The following is a 7,477-nucleotide window of genomic DNA, read 5'->3' as shown; positions in this document are numbered from 1 at the left end:
TGAAGTCCATGTGTATAGTGCCATATATGTTGTTAAGAAAAGGTATTTGCAATGATAAGTCATTGGTCTTGCAAAATTCTATCATGCCATCTCCAGCGATATTTATATAACCTCAGCCATATTTTCCAATGACCAGTGATTCTTCTTTGTTTCCAACTTTTGCATTTCAATCACCAGTGATAATCAACATCTCTTCATTCCATATTTGGTCAATTTCAGACTGAAGAAGTTGGTAAAGATCTTCAACTTCCTCATCTCCGGATTTGGTGGTTCGTGCATAAATTTAAATAATAATATTTGTGGTACTTATGTTTATGTGTCTACTTGGATGGGCCTGCTTGAGTGGCTGGGCAGCTGGTGGTAGTTATTCCCCATGATGAGACTGGCAATCAACTCTGTGGTGGAATCTACCACAAGCAGCTGAGTATCTGCCTTTGGGATGTGGTCTGCTTCCTGTATTTAAGAAGACTTGGGAATTATCTCTAGCCTATGGCACTCTTGGACCCTGCATGTAGCTGTGTCATTGCTCAGCAGCCTGCTATGCTCTGCCGACCTTGGGACTTAAAATAGACTTAAGTTAATGGCTGGTGGTGTAGTTTGGTAACATCAGGACTTTGCCTTTTTACTTGTCAACGTTGGACTTCTCAGCCTCAGCAGCCAGCAACTGTCTGAGTGAAGAAATGCCTCTAGCTCCAGTGGGCCAGGGGCAGGAGGCAGAGCTGGACCCCAAGGTTGAGGGACTTTCACTCAGACCCTAGAGCCTGGCACTTTGAACTTGGACTTAAAGCCTCCAAATTGTAAGAATAAACTCCTGTTTGTTAAAACTATCCCATTTGTGGTATATTCTTGTCAGAGCAGCACTGTTGTTGTTGTTTGTTGTTATGTGCCATCGAGTCAGACCAACTCATAGCAACCCCTCCTCGGGTTTTGGAGGCAGTATCACTATGGAAGTAGATTGCCCAACCTTCTTTCTGAGGAGTGGTTGGTGGCTTTGAACCATCAGCCTTCTGGTTAGCAGTCAAGTGCCTTAGACCCTATGCTACCAGAGCTCTAAGAGCAGCACTAGGTAATGAGAATAGTATTGTTAAGTGGTCCTCTTTGTAGGATATTTTCCTATCACTGACAGTATTGTACTTCAGGATAGATCTTGAAACATTCTTTGTGACAATGAATGCCATGCCATTCCTCTTCAATTTGTCATTCCTGGCACAGTAGAGCATATGGTTGTCTGATTCAAACTGGCCAAAATCAGTCCATTTCAGTTCACTAATGCCTAGGATACTGATGTTTATACATTCCATTTCATTGTTGACAACTTCAATTTTCCTGGATTCATACTTCTTACATTCCATGTTCTGATTATTAATGGATATTTGCAGCCCTTTCTTCTTATTTGAGTCACGCCATATCAGCAAATGGAGGTCCTGAAAGCTTTACTCCATCCACGTCATTAATGTCAGCTTTACCCTGAGGAGGCAGCACTTCCCCTGTCATATTTTGAGTGACTTCTGACCTGAGGGGCTCATCTTCTGGCACTATCTCGACCAATGTTCCAGGTCTATTCATAAAGTTTTGCAGTAATATATCAGAGAGTGTTTCACTGCTATTCATAAAGTTTCCACTGCCCAATTCTTTGAGAAGTTGATGACCCCTTCCTTCCACCAAGTCTGTGTTAGTCTGGAAGCTCCACTGAAACCTGTCCACCATGATTTACTCTGCTGGTTTGTGAAATACCTGTGGCATAGCATCCACCCTCACAGCAACATGCAAGCCACCACAGTACAACAAACTGACAGACAAACTATGGTAGTGGGTCTGGTGGTGTAGTATTCCATTGTATGTATGTATCGCAATTTGATTATCCATTCATCGCTTTATGGGTATTTTGGTTGTTTCCATTTTTTACTATTGTGAATAAAGTAGAAATTAAAATAGGTGTGCATATGTATGCTCATGTCATCATTTTCAGGTCTCTTCAGAAGGAAGATTGGACAATCTACTTCTAGAGTGATACTGCCTCGGAAACCTAAGGAGGGGTCATTATGAGTCAGATCCAACTCAACAGCAGTGAATTTGGTTTTGTTTTCAGAAGGTGAGATTGTGAAATCATAAAGTAGTTGTGTTTCTGGTTGTTAAGAAACTGCACCATACCATTTTCTAATGTAGTTGTACCAGTTTAGAGTCCCACCAGTTATGGAGAAGGATCCCAGTTGTCTCACATTTTTACCAACTTTTGTTGCTATCAGGTTTTTTTTTTTTTTTTTTCTTTTTATAATCAGTGCCATTTTAGCTAGGGTATAATGGTATCTCATTGTAGGCTTGAGTTGCATCTCTCTAATGATTAATGATCATGAACATTATTTCATATTTTTTTGACATCCTGGTAAAACTTCTGTTGATGTCCTTTGTTCTTTTTGCAATTTTGATTTTTGTCCATTTATTGTTGAGTTTTTGCAGTTTTCTATTGACATTAGAGATTAAACCTTTATTGAATAAATTATTTCCAAATTTTTTCCCCAGTCTGTAGGTTGTCTGTTTACACTTTATACATACATATATATATATATATATAATAAATTTAATTTATCTCTTGGAAAATTGTTCCTAGGTCTTTATTGTTATTATGCTCTACAATTGCAATATTCTAATGCTAGATTTCTTGATTGAATCCAGTATTTCCTTCTGGGTTTATTTGATTTTCTTTGTTCTTTTATCTTATTTTTTTTGAAGTTTGATGAGTTCAGATATTTTGTCTTCTAGTTCATTCATTCAGTCTTCTGTTTGTTCAACTCCATGGTTGAGTGTTTCTCTTGGTTTTTCCATTTCACTTGTTTTATTCTTCTGTTCCACTAATTATTTTTTTTTCACTGTCCATGTTGAGCCTCTCATTTGTTCAACCATTGGTATTCTGATCTCTGCATGTTGTTTATTTTATGCTTTTTTTTAAAAAAACATACTTTGACTATTTGAAAATTATCAGCTCTTTGTATTATTCTGGCTTTCAAAGAACAAATTTTCTCTTCTTCATGTTTGTTTTTGACTGGATCTACTTTTCTTGTAATTTTGTGTGTTTTGCTACACACACACACACACACACACATATATATATATATATATATAATTTTATTTTTTTACTGAAGTTGGTCTATTTTGTTATCTTTGGTCTTTTATTTTAAATTTTCTATTCTGGTTTTTGTGTGAATATTTTTCTGATTAGACAGCCTGTTGACACAGTTTCAAGTACCCTACTTATAATCTAGAGCCTGAGGCTTGCACCCATCAGCCACTCCATGGGACAAAGTGTGGCAGTCTGCCTCTACAAAGACTTACAGCTCTGGAAATTTCACAGGGCAACTCCACTCAGCCCCACAGGGTCACTATGAGTCAAAATCGCACCAGAGCTTTGAACTGATTCTAAATGGTTAAATAATTGCTGTCATAAACAAGAGCTGCACTCTGCATAGCAACTAAATCAGTTGCCCATATTATTTTGATTCAAGTAGAAATAAATAGCTGTACCTCACTCTAAGATGGTGGCTGATCACACTGTTTTGAATGTTCGGAGTCCTAGCAATAATATTGCCCTCCAAAAGTCCTGCCACTGTCCTTCCTTCTCCAATTTTCAGAAGCCTGATGCAGAAGATTAGATTATTGGCAGGCCTTGGTGGGAGACTCTCTATGTTTTTTCCTCATGGGTAGTCCTGCAGAGGCTTTTCACTTTGTGAGCCATTTCCCTTTGCATTGCCTTATCAGTCTAAAGTATTCCTCTCACTCTACTCCTTTGCTTTCCTCTTGGTTCTAGTACCCATCCTTCTCAGGCCTCAGCAAGAAGCAACAGCACTCTTGCACAGTGCTATGGTCTCCCTTAACCTCCTTCCTCAAAATTTTACAGTCTGAAAATTCCCATGGCCAATTTGTGCTGGTTTAAAGAAATCAAGCTGCAGCTTCCTCAGATTGGCTCCTTTTCTGTGCCCCCAGTTTGAGGTGTTACTCATCACTCTCCTAAAATGACTGCAGTGAGCTAACTCTCTTGATGTTAGTGGGTAGGTTACCTAGATTTTGTGCCATTCCCACTCCTCCCAGCCCTCATTCCTGGATTCACTCTGGTGCATCAAACCTTGAGCTACTGAGTTCCATGACCTCATTCTGTGCTTGTTTTTAATTCGTTTTTCAATGTATTATTTGCTAGGGAAGTAAATGAGAGCCTTCACTCATTTTGCCATCTTTCTCTGTGTATAAAATCTTTTTTTTGAGGAAAAAAAATTTATTAAGTTGTTTCAAATTTACAGGGACCCCATGTGTGTCAGGGTAGAACTGTGCTCATAGGTTTTCAGTGACTATTTTTTTCAAAAGTAGATTGACAAGCCTTTCTTCCATGGTGACTCTGGGTGGACTTGAACTGGCAAACTTTCAGTTAGCAGCTGAGCACATTAACCACTTACACTATGGAGAAACCCATGAGCCATTGGCTGTAACATACACCTGTTTTCCCTGAGATTCAGCTATTGATCCCATTCCCTTTTGTTGGTACAGTGATATCACTAAGGGGATGGATAACACTGTCAGAAGGGGTGACACCAAAATGAGACTGTCTATAAAATTTTTGTGCAGTGTTTCAGCAGACATTTATTATTTCTTACAAAAATATCCATGAAGTTTAATTACAACAACAGAAATATTTTTTGTAAGTCCAGCTTACATGTATCACTATACTTACAAGGTAAAAATTCTATGCCAATTTACTTTTTTGACTCTTCTAATTTGTGTTGGTCAGAGCTGCCATTATTACCAAATTACAATGACATTTTAGGTCACATTTTGTTCCATCTAAATGTTCTACAAGTGCACACTGTTGTTTCAGTTGCTGCCAGTGTTTTTAAAGTTGCAAATATATTTTCTGGTGTTTCAAATTTTCTGGTGTTTCAGCTAAAATATTGTGGTAATTAGTATGTGTGAAGTTATATCAAAACTTTTTTTTTTAGAATGAAATCATAATTAAAGGAAAAGAAGGAGAAAGAATCAAAACAGACTTCCATTCAGTTACTAATAATGTTGTAATTCAATATAAGAGATTTTATGAAAAAATTTTAATATTCAGACAATCTAAGAAATATTACATTTAAGTAACTTACAACTATATCATGTATTACTCTGTGATTAAAATTGGTAATAAACATTACTATGCTTTTTGTATTGTCTTGTATGGGAGAAAATTCATGGGGAGGAGTGACATGAGTTTACAGTACTGGGTGATACCAAACCCTCGTGATGCTACTGTGTTGGTATGAAATTTGCTTTCTTTGGCCTCATAGGGAAGAATCCTGAAGAGATGAGGCAGAGAGTTGGAATCTCTCTAGCCAACAATTGCAAATGCATGGAGCCTGAGGGCAAGTACCAAGTTTCATAAGGGTGAGACCTGGAAAAACAGGGTGTTCATGAAAAATCTCGGAGAAGTGCGGGAATCAGAAACTGGAGGACTGAGCTCCGCAATTAGAAGAAATTATTGGTTTAAATGTTGATCAGGTGAATAGCATGTGGCATCTAGACTTTCTGAGGGAGTTGTTGCATGGAGAGGATGAATATACCTTAAAGGCCTGAGGTAGGATAGATAAAACCCACTGCTGTTGAATTGATTTAGGCTCATAGCAACCTGTCCTTGGGTTTCTGAGGTGATATGACTATGGAAGTAGATTACCCAACCTTCCTTCTGAGGAGTGGCTAGTGAGTTTGAACTGACAGCCTTCTGGTTAGCAGTCAAATGCCTTAGGCACTACACCACCAGATCTCCTAGGATAGATATGTAAACCATTTAACTTTACTGGAGTTAAAATTGTGACTAAGGAAACACCATACTAACTCTCATTGAGTTTATAGTTTCAGTTCAATTCTTACTGATAAGATATGTGATTCTCACAGGAAATATAGAAGTCATCAAGTTGACTCTAAGGACACATACATTAGATTATATGTTTGTTTTAGGCAAGCAAATTAATCTACAAGAACCTACAGTAACTTAATTTTGTTATTTTCTCAATTCATCATGAAAATATGCTGATCACATATTTTAGGCAAAGTGTAGATTTTTGAGTTGTACAGCATGTTTTGTTTCCTGGAACTATATTTAATCTTCTGGACATAAATTGAAAAGATGACTGTTTTAATTAGCAAGAATGGCTGCTCATTCATCTCTGATGTTAATATCAAAAAAGAAAAAAGATGAAAGGAAGGAAGGCTTCACTAAGACTTCTTTAGTGTTACTTGGTAGAAATTTATCTTTTTGCTCAATATGATCTGTATTTATACCCTAATTTAAGCATGGCTATTATGTACACATGAGTTTGCTATGAGTAGAAATGATGTAATGACACCTAACAACAACAAATTGGTTACATAAGGCAAACTTTTATATCCTTACATTTCTTGTCACTAAGAGTTTCCTTGCACTTAGGACTTACAGAAAGATGGAGGAATAGGCAGACAAGTGACGCAGACCCTCTTCAACAAAGAAAAGAAAAAGCAATTGACAGAGATACAGAAGATAATCCTAGAACCCTGAGATTTGAAAGGAACTACACAGAAATGGATTAGGCACCAACTAGTGGAAAAACCTGAACAAAAGTAGTGAATACAGAGATGGTCAGAGATGTGGACTGTTAGCTACTCTGAAGAGACCAACAGCCTGAATATTTGAATATTTCCAAGTGGTGTTGGGACCTGAGAATTGACCTACAGACCAGTCTCAGTCACCAAGGGCTGCAGGGACAACTGCTCTGGTGGCCTATGACTAGGAAGGGAAACAGCAAGGAGGGAGAGAACCTGAGCTGTGGACTTCCTGCTGTCTGGAGGGCCCAGCAATTTTGAATGTTTACAAGTGGCAACCATTTTGGATTTTAAAGTGTTATAGCTTGCTCATTTGGGTTCCAGGGACCTAAGAACAGGCTCTGTTTGCCAGGGTCACCAAGGACATATGAGAGGCTGACAAAGGAAAGGAGATAGGTGGTGAGAGTATAAGTGCTATCAGCTAGTAAATAGAGGAGCACAGTACTCTGCCTGTATAGATAGCATACAAACAAAACAACGAAAAAGAAAATTGTAGGCAAGTCACTCCAACATATAATCACCAATTAAATACAAACACAAAAACATCAAAATGCCTTGGAGACAACAGAGCATCACAGTTCACACAAGGAAGCAAGATAAAGCAGGAGAAAAAAGGGACTAGGATACAGACCCGAAATACATCCTTGAGGAAGACGCAGCATTAGAACTCCTTGATAAGGAATTCAGTAGAATTATGTTTAGGTATCTTCAAAGGATTGAGAGACAGACCAAGGAAAACACAGACAAAACCCTGGAAGAATTTTGGAAGAAAATACAACAATATGACACAATAAATGAAAAATTAGAAATGATTCTAAATCTACAGATAGAAATCCAGAAGATTAATACTAAATTGTCAGAAATAGATAACACATTG

Source organism: Orycteropus afer, unplaced genomic scaffold (genome assembly GCF_000298275.1).
Source record: "Orycteropus afer afer isolate SDZICR_OR568_19922 unplaced genomic scaffold, OryAfe1.0 scaffold00279, whole genome shotgun sequence".
NCBI classification, from domain to species: Eukaryota; Metazoa; Chordata; class Mammalia; order Tubulidentata; family Orycteropodidae; genus Orycteropus; species Orycteropus afer.
Note: the sequence above shows the minus strand (reverse complement) of the source record.